This window comes from Colletes latitarsis, unplaced genomic scaffold (assembly GCF_051014445.1).
Source record: "Colletes latitarsis isolate SP2378_abdomen unplaced genomic scaffold, iyColLati1 scaffold0007, whole genome shotgun sequence".
NCBI lineage: Eukaryota > Metazoa > Arthropoda > Insecta > Hymenoptera > Colletidae > Colletes > Colletes latitarsis.
The window spans coordinates 16377511-16394642 of record NW_027488367.1 but is presented as its reverse complement, the minus strand read 5'-3'; positions in this window follow the sequence as shown (position 1 = coordinate 16394642).

The window sequence follows — 17132 nt, the reverse complement described above, 5'->3', positions numbered from 1 at the left end:
TGTCCTCTAAAATATTGATGAAAACCAGGTTTCATTGACTGTTTCAGTGTGGTACTACATTACTACGTGATGCAATCCAGAAAAAGCACAGGATCTAGCCATCAAGTATGAGAAATATGCGAAAGAATGAGCCGGATGAGAGCAAATCCCAGACCTAACCTAGACCTAACATGCGTTATCCTCTAAAATATTGAGCGAAACCAGGTTTAATGGACTGTTTCAGTGTGGTACCACACTACTGCGTGATCCAAACCAGAAAAAACCCAGGATCTGTTCAACAAGTATGTGAAAAACGCGAAACTGTGAGCCTGATGAGGGCAAATCTTAGACCTAACCCAGACCTAAGATGCGTTATCCTCTAAAATATTTATCCATACCAGGTTTCATTGAATGTTTCAGTGTGGTACCACTTTACTACGTGATCCACTCCAGAACTAGCCCAGGATCTAGCCATGAAGTATGAGAAATATGCCAAAGTAAGTGCCTGATGAGGGCAAATCCTAGTCCTATCCCAGACGTAACTTGCGTTATCCTCTAAAATATTGATCGAAACCAGGTTTAATTGACTGTTTCAGCGTGGTACTACATTGCTACGTGATACAATCCAGAAACAGCCCAGGATCTAGCCATGAAGTATGAGAAATATGCGAAAGTAAGAGCCCGATGAGGGCAAATCCCAGACCTATCCCAGACCTAACTTGCGTTATCCTCTAAAATATTGATCGAAACCAGGTTTAGTCGACTGTTTCAGTGTGGTACCACATTACTACGTGATCCAAACCAGAAAAAACCCAGGATCCGTTTACAAGTATGTGAAGAATGCGAAAGTATGAGTCTGATCAGTGAAAACCCCAGGCCTAACCTAGACCTAACATGAGTTATACTCTAAAATATTGATCGAAACCTGGTTTAATCGACTGTTTCAGTGTGGTACCACATTACTATGTGATCCAAACCAGAAAATAACCCAGGATCTAGCCATCAAGTATGAGAAATATGCGAAAGAATGAGGCTGATCAGTGCAAATCACAGGCCATACCTAGACCTAACTTGCGTTGTCCTCTAAGATATTGATGGAAACCAGGTTTAATGGACTGTTTCAGTGTGGTACCACACTACTACATAATCCAAACCAGAAAAAACCCAGGATCTGTTCAACAAGTATGTGAAAAACGCGAAAGTATGAGCCTGATGAGGGCAAATCCCAGACATATCCCAGACCTAACTTGCGTTGTCCTCTAAGATATTGATGGAAACCAGGTTTAATTGAATGTTTCAGTGTTGTACTTCATTACTACGTGATGCAATCCAGAAAAAGCCCAGGATCTAGCCATCAAGTATGAGAAATATGCGAAAGAATGAGCCGGATGAGAGCAAATCCCAGACCTAACCTAGACCTAACATGCGTTATCCTCTAAAATATTGAGCGAAACCAGGTTTAATGGACTGTTTCAGTGTGGTACCACACTACTGCGTGATCCAAACCAGAAAAAACCCAGGATCTGTTCAACAAGTATGTGAAGAATCCGAAAGTATGTGTCTGATGAGTGAAAATCCCAGGGATAAACTAGACCTAACATGCGTTATCCTCTAAAATATTGATCGAAACATGGTTTAATCGACTGTTTCAGTGTGGTACCACATTACTATGTGATCCAAACCAGAAAATAACCCAGGATCTGTCCAACGAGTATGTGAAAAACGCGAAAGTATGAGCCTGATGAGTGAAAATCTCAGTGCTAACCTAGACCTAACATGCGTTATCCACTAAAATATTGATCGAAGCCAGGTTTAATCGACTGTTTCAGTGTGGTATCACACTACTACGTGACCCAAACGAGAGAAAACCCATGATCTGTTCAACAAGTATGTGAAAAACGCGAAACTGTGAGCCTGATGAGGGCAAATCTTAGACCTAACCCAGACCTAAGATGCGTTATCCTCTAAAATATTTATCCAGACCAGGTTTCATTGAATGTTTCAGTGTGGTACCACTTTACTACGTGATCCAATCCAGAAATAGCCCAGGATCTAGCCATGAAGTATGAGAAATATGCGAAAGTAAGAGCCTGATGAGGGCAAATCCTAGACCTATCCCAGACGTAACTTGCGTTATCCTCTAAAATATTGATCGAAACCAGGTTTAATTGACCGTTTCAGTGTGGTACCACATTACTACGTGATCCAAACCAGAAAAAACCCAGGATCCGTTCAACAAGTATGTGAAGCATGCGAAAGTATGAGTCTGATCAGTGAAAATCACAGGCCATACCTAGACCTAACTTGCGTTGTCCTCTAAAATATTGATGAAAACCAGGTTTCATTGACTGTTTCAGTGTGGTACTACATTACTACGTGATGCAATCCAGAAAAAGCCCAGGATCTAGCCATCAAGTATGAGAAATATGCGAAAGAATGAGCCGGATGAGAGCAAATCCCAGACCTAACCTAGACCTAACATGCGTTATCCTCTAAAATATTGAGCGAAACCAGGTTTAATGGACTGTTTCAGTGTGGTACCACACTACTGCGTGATCCAAACCAGAAAAAACCCAGGATCTGTTCAACAAGTATGTGAAAAACGCGAAACTGTGAGCCTGATGAGGGCAAATCTTAGACCTAACCCAGACCTAAGATGCGCTATCCTCTAAAATATTTATCCAGACCAGGTTTCATTGAATGTTTCAGTGTGGTACCACTTTACTACGTGATCCACTCCAGAACTAGCCCAGGATCTAGCCATGAAGTATGAGAAATATGCGAAAGTAAGAGCCTGATGAGGGCAAATCCTAGACCTAACCCAGACCTAACATGCGTTATCCTCTAAAATATTTATCAAGACCAGGTTTAATTGATTGTTTCAGTGTGGTCCCACATTACTACGTGATCCAAACCAGAAAAACCCAGGATCTGTTTAACAAGTATGTGAAGAATGCGAAAGTATGAGTCTGATGAGGGCAAATCCCAGACCTATCCCAGACCTAACTTGCGTTATCCTCTAAAATATTGATCGAAACCAGGTTTAGTCGACTGTTTCAGTGTGGTACCACATTACTACGTGATCCAAACCAGAAAAAACCCAGGATCCGTTTACAAGTATGTGAAGAATGCGAAAGTATGAGTCTGATCAGTGAAAACCCCAGGCCTAACCTAGACCTAACATGAGTTATACTCTAAAATATTGATCGAAACCTGGTTTAATCGACTGTTTCAGTGTGGTACCACATTACTGTGTGATCCAAACCAGAAAATAACCCAGGATCTAGCCATCAAGTATGAGAAATATGCGAAAGAATCAGCCTGATGAGAGCAAATCCCAGACCTAACCTAGACCTAACATGCGTTATCCTCTAAAATATTGAGCGAAACCAGGTTTAATGGACTGTTTCAGTGTGGTACCACATTACTACGTGATCCAAACAAGAAAAAACCCAGGATCTGTTCAACAAGTATGTGAAGAATGCGAAAGTATGAGTCTGATGAGGGCAAATCCCAGACCTATCCCAGACCTAACTTGCGTTATCCTCTAAAATATCTATCGAAACCAGGTTTAATTGACCGTTTCAGTGTGGTACCACATTACTACGTGATCCAAACCAGAAAAAACCCAGGATCCGATCAACAAGTATGTGAAGAATGCGAAAGTATGAGTCTGATCAGTGAAAATCCCAGGCCTAACCTAGACCTAACATGAGTTATCCTCAAAAATATTGATCGAAACTTGGTTTCATCGACTGTTTCAGTGTGGTACCACATTACTATGTGATCCAAACCAGAAAAACCTCAGGATCCCTTCAGCAAGTATGTGAAGAATGCGATAGTATGAGTCTGATGAGTGAAAATCCCAGGCCTAACCTAGACCTAGCATGCGTTATCCTCAAAAATATTGATCGAAACTTGGTTTCATCGACTGTTTCAGTGTGGTACCACATTACTATGTGATCCAAACCAGAAAATAACCCAGGATCTGTTCAACGAGTATGTGAAAAACACGAAGGTATGAGCCTGATGAGGGCAAATCCCAGACATATCCCAGACCTAACTTGCGTTGTCCTCTAAGATATTGATGGAAACCAGGTTTAATTGACTGTTTCAGTGTTGTACTTCATTACTACGTGATGCAATCCAGAAAAAGCGCAGGATCTAGCCATCAAGTATGAGAAATATGCGAAAGAATGAGCCTGATGAGAGCAAATCCCAGACCTAACCTAGACCTAACATGCGTTATACACTAAAATATTGATCGAAGCCAGGTTTAATGGACTGTTTCAGTGTGGTATCACACTACTACGTACCCAAACCAGAAAAAACCCATGATCAGTTCAACAAGTATGTGAAGCATGCGAAAGTATGAGTCTGATCAGTGAAAATCACAGGCCTTACCTAGACCTAACTTGCGTTGTCCTCTAAAATATTGATGGAAACCAGGTTTCATTGACTGTTTCAGTGTGGTACTACATTACTACGTGATGCAATCTAGAAAAAGCCCAGGATCTAGCCATCAAGTATGAGAAATATGCGAAAGAATGAGCCTGATGAGGGCAAATCTTAGACCTAACCCAGACCTAAGATGCGTTATCCTCTAAAATATTTATCCAGACCAGGTTTCATTGAATGTTTCAGTGTGGTACCACTTTACTACGTGATCCAATCCAGAAATAGCCCAGGATCTAGCCATGAAGTATGAGAAATATGCGAAAGTAAGAGCCTGATGAGGGCAAATCCTAGACCTATCCCAGACGTAACTTGCGTTATCCTCTAAAATATTGGTCGAAACCAGGTTTAATTGACCGTTTCAGTGTGGTACCACATTACTACGTGATCGAAACCTGAAAAAACCCAGGATCCGTTCAACAAGTATGTGAAGCATGCGAAAGTATGAGTCTGATCAGTGAAAATCACAGGCCTTACCTAGACCTAACTTGCGTTGTCCTCTAAAATATTGATGGAAACCAGGTTTCATTGACTGTTTCAGTGTGGTACTACATTACTACGTGATGCAATCTAGAAAAAGCCCAGGATCTAGCCATCAAGTATGAGAAATATGCGAAAGAATGAGCCTGATGAGAGCAAATCCCAGACCTAACCTAGACCTAACATGTGTTATCCTCTAAAATATTGAGCGAAACCAGGTTTAATGGACTGTTTCAGTGTGGTACCACACTACTTCGTGATCCAAACCAGAAAAAACCCAGGATCTGTTCAACAAGTATGTGAAAAACGCGAAACTGTGAGCCTGATGAGGGCAAATCTTAGACCTAACCCAGGCCTAAGATGCGTTATCCTCTAAAATATTTATCCAGACCAGGTTTCATTGAATGTATCAGTGTGGTACCACTTTACTACGTGATCCAATCCAGAAATAGCCCAGGATCTAGCCATGAAGTATGAGAAATATGCGAAAGTAAGAGCCTGGTGAGGGCAAATCCTAGACCTATCCCAGACGTAAGTTGCGTTATCCTCTAAAATATTGATCGAAACCAGGTTTAATTGACTGTTTCAGCGTGGTACCACATTACTACGTGATACAATCCAGAAACAGCCCAGGATCTAGCCATGAAGCATGAGAAATATGCGAAAGTATGAGCCTGATGAGGGCAAATCCTAGACCAAACCCAGACCTAACATGCGTTATCCTCTAAAATATTTATCGAAACCAGGTTTAATTGACCGTTTCAGTGTGGTACCACATTACTACGTGATCCAAACCAGAAAATAACCCAGGATCTGTTCAACGAGTATGTGAAGTGTGCGAAAGTATGAGTCTGATGAGGGCAAATCTTAGACCTAACCCAGACCTAAGATGCGTTATCCTCTAAAATATTTATCCAGACCAGGTTTCATTGAATGTTTCAGTGTGGTACCACTTTACTACGTGATCCAATCCAGAAATAGCCCAGGATCTAGCCATGAAGTATGAGAAATATGCGAAAGTAAGAGCCTGATCAGGGCAAATCCCAGACCTAACCTAGACCTAACATGAATTATTCTCTAAAATATTGATAGAGACCAGGTTTAATCGACTGTTTCAGTGTGGTACCACATTACTATGTGATCCAAACCAGAAAATAACCCGGGATCTAGCCATCAAGTATGAGAAATATGCGAAAGAATGAGCCTGATGAGAGCAAATCCCAGACCTAACCTAGACCTAACATGAATTATTCTCTAAAATATTCATCGAAACCAGGTTTAATTGACTGTTTCAGTGTGGTCGCACATTACTACGTGATCCAAACCAGAAAAACCTCAGGATCCCTTCAGCAAGTATGTGAAGAATGCGATAGTATGAGTCTGATGAGTGAAAATCCCAGGCCTAACCTAGACCTAGCATGCGTTATCCTCAAAAATATTGATCGAAACTTGGTTTCATCGACTGTTTCAGTGTGGTACCACATTACTATGTGATCCAAACCAGAAAATAACCCAGGATCTGTTCAACGAGTATGTGAAAAACGCGAAGGTATGAGCCTGATGAGGGCAAATCCCAGACATATCCCAGACCTAACTTGCGTTGTCCTCTAAGATATTGATGGAAACCAGGTTTAATTGACTGTTTCAGTGTTGTACTTCATTACTACGTGATGCAATCCAGAAAAAGCGCAGGATCTAGCCATCAAGTATGAGAAATATGCGAAAGAATGAGCCTGATGAGAGCAAATCCCAGACCTAACCTAGACCTAACATGCGTTATACACTAAAATATTGATCGAAGCCAGGTTTAATCGACTGTTTCAGTGTGGTATCACACTACTACGTACCCAAACCAGAAAAAACCCATGATCAGTTCAACAAGTATGTGAAAAACGCGAAACTGTGAGCCTGATGAGGGCAAATCTTAGACCTAACCCAGACCTAAGATGCGTTATCCTCTAAAATATTTATCCAGACCAGGTTTCATTGAATGTTTCAGTGTGGTACCACTTTACTACGTGATCCAATCCAGAAATAGCCCAGGATCTAGCCATGAAGTATGAGAAATATGCGAAAGTAAGAGCCTGATGAGGGCAAATCCTAGACCTATCCCAGACGTAACTTGCGTTATCCTCTAAAATATTGGTCGAAACCAGGTTTAATTGACCGTTTCAGTGTGGTACCACATTACTACGTGATCGAAACCTGAAAAAACCCAGGATCGGTTCAACAAGTATGTGAAGCATGCGAAAGTATGAGTCTGATCAGTGAAAATCACAGGCCTTACCTAGACCTAACTTGCGTTGTCCTCTAAAATATTGATGGAAACCAGGTTTCATTGACTGTTTCAGTGTGGTACTACATTACTACGTGATGCAATCTAGAAAAAGCCCAGGATCTAGCCATCAAGTATGAGAAATATGCGAAAGAATGAGCCTGATGAGAGCAAATCCCAGACCTAACCTAGACCTAACATGTGTTATCCTCTAAAATATTGAGCGAAACCAGGTTTAATGGACTGTTTCAGTGTGGTACCACACTACTTCGTGATCCAAACCAGAAAAAACCCAGGATCTGTTCAACAAGTATGTGAAAAACGCGAAACTGTGAGCCTGATGAGGGCAAATCTTAGACCTAACCCAGGCCTAAGATGCGTTATCCTCTAAAATATTTATCCAGACCAGGTTTCATTGAATGTATCAGTGTGGTACCACTTTACTACGTGATCCAATCCAGAAATAGCCCAGGATCTAACCATGAAGTATGAGAAATATGCGAAAGTAAGAGCCTGGTGAGGGCAAATCCTAGACCTATCCCAGACGTAAGTTGCGTTATCCTCTAAAATATTGATCGAAACCAGGTTTAATTGACTGTTTCAGCGTGGTACCACATTACTACGTGATACAATCCAGAAACAGCCCAGGATCTAGCCATGAAGCATGAGAAATATGCGAAAGTATGAGCCTGATGAGGGCAAATCCTAGACCTAACCCAGACCTAACATGCGTTATCCTCTAAAATATTTATCGAAACCAGGTTTAATTGACCGTTTCAGTGTGGTACCACATTACTACGTGATCCAAACCAGAAAATAACCCAGGATCTGTTCAACGAGTATGTGAAGTGTGCGAAAGTATGAGTCTGATGAGGGCAAATCTTAGACCTAACCCAGACCTAAGATGCGTTATCCTCTAAAATATTTATCCAGACCAGGTTTCATTGAATGTTTCAGTGTGGTACCACTTTACTACGTGATCCAATCCAGAAATAGCCCAGGATCTAGCCATGAAGTATGAGAAATATGCGAAAGTAAGAGCCTGATGAGGGCAAATCCCAGACCTAACCTAGACCTAACATGAATTATTCTCTAAAATATTGATAGAGACCAGGTTTAATCGACTGTTTCAGTGTGGTACCACATTACTATGTGATCCAAACCAGAAAATAACCCGGGATCTAGCCATCAAGTATGAGAAATATGCGAAAGAATGAGCCTGATGAGAGCAAATCCCAGACCTAACCTAGACCTAACATGAATTATTCTCTAAAATATTCATCGAAACCAGGTTTAATTGACTGTTTCAGTGTGGTCGCACATTACTACGTGATCCAAACCAGAAAAACCTCAGGATCCCTTCAGCAAGTATGTGAAGAATGCGATAGTATGAGTCTGATGAGTGAAAATCCCAGGCCTAACCTAGACCTAGCATGCGTTATCCTCAAAAATATTGATCGAAACTTGGTTTCATCGACTGTTTCAGTGTGGTACCACATTACTATGTGATCCAAACCAGAAAATAACCCAGGATCTGTTCAACGAGTATGTGAAAAACGCGAAGGTATGAGCCTGATGAGGGCAAATCCCAGACATGTCCCAGACCTAACTTGCGTTGTCCTCTAAGATGTTGATGGAAACCAGGTTTAATTGACTGTTTCAGTGTTGTACTTCATTACTACGTGATGCAATCCAGAAAAAGCGCAGGATCTAGCCATCAAGTATGAGAAATATGCGAAAGAATGAGCCTGATGAGAGCAAATCCCAGACCTAACCTAGACCTAACATGCGTTATACACTAAAATATTGATCGAAGCCAGGTTTAATCGACTGTTTCAGTGTGGTACCACATTACTACGTGATCCAAACCAGAAAATAACCCAGGATCTGTTCAACGAGTATGTGAAGTGTGCGAAAGTATGAGTCTGATGAGGGCAAATCTTAGACCTAACCCAGACCTAAGATGCGTTATCCTCTAAAATATTTATCCAGACCAGGTTTCATTGACCGTTTCAGTGTGGTACCACATTACTACGTGATCCAAACCTGAAAAAACCCAGGATCCGTTCAACAAGTATGTGAAGCATGCGAAAGTATGAGTCTGATCAGTGAAAATCACAGGCCTTACCTAGACCTAACTTGCGTTGTCCTCTAAAATATTGATGGAAACCAGGTTTCATTGACTGTTTCAGTGTGGTACTACATTACTACGTGATGCAATCCAGAAAAAGCCCAGGATCTAGCCATCAAGTATGAGAATTATGCGAAAGAATGAGCCTGATGAGAGCAAATCCCAGACCTAACCGAGACCTAACATGTGTTATCCTCTAAAATATTGAGCGAAACCAGGTTTAATGGACTGTTTCAGTGTGGTACCACACTACTTCGTGATCCAAACCAGAAAAAACCCAGGATCTGTTCAACAAGTATGTGAAAAACGCGAAACTGTGAGCCTGATGAGGGCAAATCTTAGACCTAACCCAGACCTAAGATGCGTTATCCTCTAAAATATTTATCCAGACCAGGTTTCATTGAATGTATCAGTGTGGTAACACTTTACTACGTGATCCAATCCAGAAATAGCCCAGGATCTAGCCATGAAGTATGAGAAATATGCGAAAGTAAGAGCCTGGTGAGGGCAAATCCTAGACCTATCCCAGACGTAAGTTGCGTTATCCTCTAAAATATTGATCGAAACCAGGTTTAATTGACTGTTTCAGCGTGGCACCACATTACTACGTGATACAATCCAGAAACAGCCCAGGATCTAGCCATGAAGCATGAGAAATATGCGAAAGTATGAGCCTGATGAGGGCAAATCCTAGACCTAACCCAGACCTAACATGCGTTATCCTCTAAAATATTTATCGAAACCAGGTTTAATTGACCGTTTCAGTGTGGTACCACATTACTACGTGATCCAAACCAGAAAATAACCCAGGATCTGTTCAACGAGTATGTGAAGTGTGCGAAAGTATGAGTCTGATGAGGGCAAATCTTAGACCTAACCCAGACCTAAGATGCGTTATCCTCTAAAATATTTATCCAGACCAGGTTTCATTGAATGTTTCAGTGTGGTACCACTTTACTACGTGATCCAATCCAGAAATAGCCCAGGATCTAGCCATGAAGTATGAGATATATGCGAAAGTAAGAGCCTGATGAGGGCAAATCCCAGACCTAACCTAGACCTAACATGAATTATTCTCTAAAATATTGATAGAGACCAGGTTTAATCGACTGTTTCAGTGTGGTACCACATTACTACGTGATCCAAACCAGAAAAAACCCAGGATCCGTTCAACAAGTATGTGAAGAATGCGAAAGTATGAGTCTGATGAGTGAAAATCCCAGGCCTAACCTAGACCTAACATGCGTCATCCTCTAAAATATTGATCAAAACCAGGTTTAATGGACTGTTTCAGTGTGGTACCACACTACAACGTGATCCAAACCTGAATAAACCCGGGATCTGTTCAACAAGTATGTGAAAAACGCGAAAGTATGAGCCTGATGAGGGCAAATCCCAGACATATCCCAGACCTAACTTGCGTTGTCCTCTAAGATATTGATGGAAACCAGGTTTAATTGACTGTTTCAGTGTTGTACTTCATTACTACGTGATGCTATCCAGAAAAAGCCCAGGATCTAGCCATCAAGTATGAGAAATATGCGAAAGAATGAGCCTAATGAGAGCAAATCCCAGACCTAACCTAGACCTAACATGAATTATTCTCTAAAATATTGATAGAGACCAGGTTTAATCGACTGTTTCAGTGTGGTACCACATTACTACGTGATCCAAACCAGAAAAAACCCAGGATCCGTTCAACAAGTATGTGAAGAATGCGAAAGTATCAGTCTGATGAGTGAAAATCCCCGACCTAACCTAGACCTAACATGCGTTATCCTATAAAATATTGATCCAAACCAGGTTTAATGGAATGTTTCAGTGTGGTACCACACTACTACGTGATCCAAACCAGAAAAAACCAAGGATCTGTTCAACAAGTATGTGAAAAACGCGAAAGTATGAGCCTGATGAGGGCGAATCCAACACCTAACCCAGACCTAACATGAATTATTCTCTAAAATATTGATCGAAACCAGGTTTAATTGACTGTTTCATTGTGGTCCCAAATTACTTCGTGATCCAAACCAGAAAAAACCCAGGATCCGTTCAACAAGTATGTGAAGAATGCGAAAGTATGAGCCTGATGAGTGAAAATCCCAGGCCTAACCTAGACCTAACATGCGTTATCCTGTAAAATATTGATCGAAACCTGGTTTAATCGACTGTTTCAGTGTGGTACCACATTACTACGTGATTCAAACCAGAAAAAACCCAGGATCCGTTCAACAAGTATGTGAAGAATGCGAAAGTATGAGTCTGATGAGTGAAAATCCCAGACCTAACCTAGACCTAACATGCGTTATCCTCTAAAATATTGATCGACACCTGGTTTAATCGACTGTTTCAGTGTGGTACCACATTACAATGTGATCCAAACCAGAAAATAACCCAGGATCTGTTCAACGAGTATGTGAAGTGTGCGAAAGTATGAGTCTGATGAGGTCAAATCCCAGACCAATCCCAGACTTAACTTGCGTTATCCTCTAAAATATTAATCGAGACCAGGTTTGATCGACTGTTGCAGTGTGGTACCACATTACTACGTGATCCAAACCAGAAAAAACCCAGGATCCGTTCAACAAGTATGTGAAGAATGCGAAAGTATGAGTCTTATGAGTGAAAATCCCAGACCTAACCTAGACCTAACATGCGTTATCCTCTAAAATATTGATGCAAACCAGGTTTAATGGACTGTTTCAGTGTGGTACCACACTACTACGTGATCCAAAGCAGAAAAAACCCTCGATCAGGTCAACAAGTATGTGAAAAACGCGAGAGTATGAGTCTGATGAGGGCGAATCCCAGACCTATGCCAGACCTAACTTGCGTTATCCTCTAAAATATTGATCGAAACCAGGTTTAAGTGACTGTTTCAGCGTGGTACCACATTACTACGTGATACAATCCAGAAACAGCCCAGGATCTAGCCATCAAGTATGAGAAATATGCGAAAGTATGAGCCTGATGAGGGCAAATCCTAGACTTAACCCAAACCTAACATGCGTTATCCTCTCAAATATTTATCAAGATCAGGTTTAATTGAATGTTTCAGTGTGTTACCACAATACTACGCGAACCAAACCAGAAAAAACCCAGGATCCGTTCAACTAGTATGTGATGAATGCGAAAGTATGAGTCTGATGAGTGATAATCCCAGGGCTAACCTAGACCTAACGTGCGTTATCCTCTAAAATATTGATCCAAACCAGGTTTAATGGACTGTTTCAGTGTGGTACCACACTACTACGTGATCCAAAGCAGAAAAAACCCTCGATCAGGTCAACAAGTATGTGAAAAACGCGAGAGTATGAGTCTGATGAGGGCGAATCCCAGACCTATGCCAGACCTAACTTGCGTTATCCTCTAAAATATTGATCGAAACCAGGTTTAAGTGACTGTTTCAGTGTGGTACCACTTTACTACGTGATCCAAAGCAGAAAAAACCCTCGATCAGGTCAACATGTATGTTAAAACTGCGAAAGTATGACCCTGTTGAGAGCAAATCCCAGACCTAACCTAGACCTAACATGAATTATTCTCTAAAATATTGATAGAGACCAGGTTTAATCGACTGTTTCAGTGTGGTACCACATTACTATATGATCCAAACCAGAAAATAACCCGGGATCTAGCCATCAAGTATGAGAAATATGCGAAAGAATGAGCCTGATGAGAGCAAATCCCAGACCTAACCTAGACCTAACATGAATTATTCTCTAAAATATTGATCGAAACCAGGTTTAATTGACTGTTTCAGTGTGGTCGCACATTACTACGTGATCCAAACCAGAAAAACCTCAGGATCCCTTCAGCAAGTATGTGAAGAATGCGATAGTATGAGTCTGATGAGTGAAAATCCCAGGCCTAACCTAGACCTAGCATGCGTTATCCTCAAAAATATTGATCGAAACTTGGTTTCATCGACTGTTTCAGTGTGGTACCACATTACTATGTGATCCAAACCAGAAAATAACCCAGGATCTGTTCAACGAGTATGTGAAAAACGCGAAGGTATGAGCCTGATGAGGGCAAATCCCAGACATATCCCAGACCTAACTAGCGTTGTCCTCTAAGATATTGATGGAAACCAGGTTCAATTGACTGTTTCAGTGTTGTACTTCGTTACTACGTGATGCAATCCAGAAAAAGCGCAGGATCTAGCCATCAAGTATGAGAAATATGCGAAAGAATGAGCCTGATGAGAGCAAATCCCAGACCTAACCTAGACCTAACATGCGTTATACACTAAAATATTGATCGAAGCCAGGTTTAATCGACTGTTTCAGTGTGGTATCACACTACTAGCTACCCAAACCAGAAAAAACCCATGATCTGTTCAACAAGTATGTGAAAAACGCGAAACTGTGAGCCTGATGAGGGCAAATCTTAGACCTAACCCAGACCTAAGATGCGTTATCCTCTAAAATATTTATCCAGACCAGGTTTCATTGAATGTATCAGTGTGGTACCACTTTACTACGTGATCCAATCCAGAAATAGCCCAGGATCTAGCCATGAAGTATGAGAAATATGCGAAAGTAAGAGCCTGGTGAGGGCAAATCCTAGACCTATCCCAGACGTAAGTTGCGTTATCCTCTAAAATATTGATCGAAACCAGGTTTAATTGACTGTTTCAGCGTGGTACCACATTACTACGTGATACAATCCAGAAACAGCCCAGGATCTAGCCATGAAGCATGAGAAATATGCGAAAGTATGAGCCTGATGAGGGCAAATCCTAGACCTAACCCAGACCTAACATGCGTTATCCTCTAAAATATTTATCGAAACCAGGTTTAATTGACCGTTTCAGTGTGGTACCATATTACTACGTGATCCAAACCAGAAAATAACCCAGGATCTGTTCAACGAGTATGTGAAGTGTGCGAAAGTATGAGTCTGATGAGTGAAAATCCCCGACCTAACCTAGACCTAACATGCGTTATCCTATAAAATATTGATCCAAACCAGGTTTAATGGAATGTTTCAGTGTGGTACCACACTACTACGTGATCCAAACCAGAAATAGCCCAGGATCTAGCCATGAAGTATGAGAAATATGCGAAAGTAAGAGCCTGATGAGGGCAAATCCCAGACCTAACCTAGACCTAACATGAATTATTCTCTAAAATATTGATAGAGACCAGGTTTAATCGACTGTTTCAGTGTGGTACCACATTACTACGTGATCCAAACCAGAAAAAACCCAGGATCCGTTCAACAAGTATGTGAAAAACGCGAAACTGTGAGTCTGATGAGGGCAAATCTTAGACCTAACCCAGACCTAAGATGCGCTATCCTCTAAAATATTTATCCAGACCAGGTTTCATTGAATGTTTCAGTGTGGTACCACTTTACTACGTGATCCAATCCAGAAATAGCCCAGGATCTAGCCATGAAGTATGAGAAATATGCGAAAGTAAGAGCCTGATGAGGGCAAATCCCAGACCTAACCTAGACCTAACATGAATTATTCTCTAAAATATTGATAGAGACCAGGTTTAATCGACTGTTTCAGTGTGGTACCACATTACTACGTGATCCAAACCAGAAAAAACCCAGGATCCGTTCAACAAGTATGTGAAGAATGCGAAAGTATGAGTCTGATGAGTGAAAATCCCAGGCCTAACCTAGACCTAACATGCGTCATCCTCTAAAATATTGATCAAAACCTGGTTTAATGGACTGTTTCAGTGTGGTACCACACTACAACGTGATCCAAACCTGAATAAACCCAGGATCTGTTCAACAAGTATGTGAAAAACGCGAAAGTATGAGCCTGATGAGGGCAAATCCCAGACATATCCCAGACCTAACTTGCGTTGTCCTCTAAGATATTGATGGAAACCAGGTTTAATTGACTGTTTCAGTGTTGTACCACATTACAATGTGATCCAAACCAGAAAATAACCCAGGATCTGTTCAACGAGTATGTGAAGTGTGCGAAAGTATGAGTCTGATGAGTGAAAATCCCCGACCTAACCTAGACCTAACATGCGTTATCCTATAAAATATTGATCCAAACCAGGTTTAATGGAATGTTTCAGTGTGGTACCACACTACTACGTGATCCAAACCAGAAAAAACCCAGGATCTGTTCAACAAGTATGTGAAAAACGCGAAAGTATGAGCCTGATGAGGGCGAATCCAACACCTAACCCAGACCTAACATGAATTATTCTCTAAAATATTGATAGAGACCAGGTTTAATCGACTGTTTCAGTGTGGTACCACATTACTACGTGATCCAAACCAGAAAAAACCCAGGATCCGTTCAACAAGTATGTGAAGAATGCGAAAGTATCAGTCTGATGAGTGAAAATCCCAGACCAATCCCAGACTTAACTTGCGTTATCCTCTAAAATATTAATCGAGACCAGGTTTGATCGACTGTTGCAGTGTGGTACCACATTACTACGTGATCCAAACCAGAAAAAACCCAGGATCCGTTCAACAAGTATGTGAAGAATGCGAAAGTATCAGTCTGATGAGTGAAAATCCCCGACCTAACCTAGACCTAACATGCATTATCCTATAAAATATTGATCCAAACCAGGTTTAATGGAATGTTTCAGTGTGGTACCACACTACTACGTGATGCAATCCAGAAAAAGCCCAGGATCTAGCCATCAAGTATGAGAAATATGCGAAAGAATGAGCCTAATGAGAGCAAATCCCAGACCTAACCTAGACCTAACATGAATTATTCTCTAAAATATTGATAGAGACCAGGTTTAATCGACTGTTTCAGTGTGGTACCACATTACTACGTGATCCAAACCAGAAAAAACCCAGGATCCGTTCAACAAGTATGTGAAGAATGCGAAAGTATCAGTCTGATGAGTGAAAATCCCCGACCTAACCTAGACCTAACATGCGTTATCCTATAAAATATTGATCCAAACCAGGTTTAATGGAATGTTTCAGTGTGGTACCACACTACTACGTGATCCAAACCAGAAAAAACCCAGGATCTGTTCAACAAGTATGTGAAAAACGCGAAAGTATGAGCCTGATGAGGGCGAATCCAACACCTAACCCAGACCTAACATGAATTATTCTCTAAAATATTGATCGAAACCAGGTTTAATTGACTGTTTCATTGTGGTCCCACATTACTTCGTGATCCAAACCAGAAAAAACCCAGGATCCGTTCAACAAGTATGTGAAGAATGCGAAAGTATGAGCCTGATAAGTGAAAATCCCAGGCCTAACCTAGACCTAACATGCGTTATCCTGTAAAATATTGATCGAAACCTGGTTTAATCGACTGTTTCAGTGTGGTACCACATTACTACGTGATTCAAACCAGAAAAAACCCAGGATCCGTTCAACAAGTATGTGAAGAATGCGAAAGTATGAGTCTGATGAAGGAAAATCCCAGACCTAACCTAGAACTAACATGCGTTATCCTCTAAAATATTGATCGACACCTGGTTTAATCGACTGTTTCAGTGTGGTACCACATTACAATGTGATCCAAACCAGAAAATAACCCAGGATCTGATCAACGAGTATGTGAAGTGTGCGAAAGTATGAGTCTGATGAGGTCAAATCCCAGACCAATCCCAGACTTAACTTGCGTTATCCTCTAAAATATTAATCGAGACCAGGTTTGATCGACTGTTGCAGTGTGGTACCACATTACTACGTGATCCAAACCAGAAAAAACCCAGGATCCGTTCAACAAGTATGTGAAGAATGCGAAAGTATGAGTCTTATGAGTGAAAATCCCAGACCTAACCTAGACCTAACATGCGTTATCCTCTAAAATATTGATGCAAACCAGGTTTAATGGACTGTTTCAGT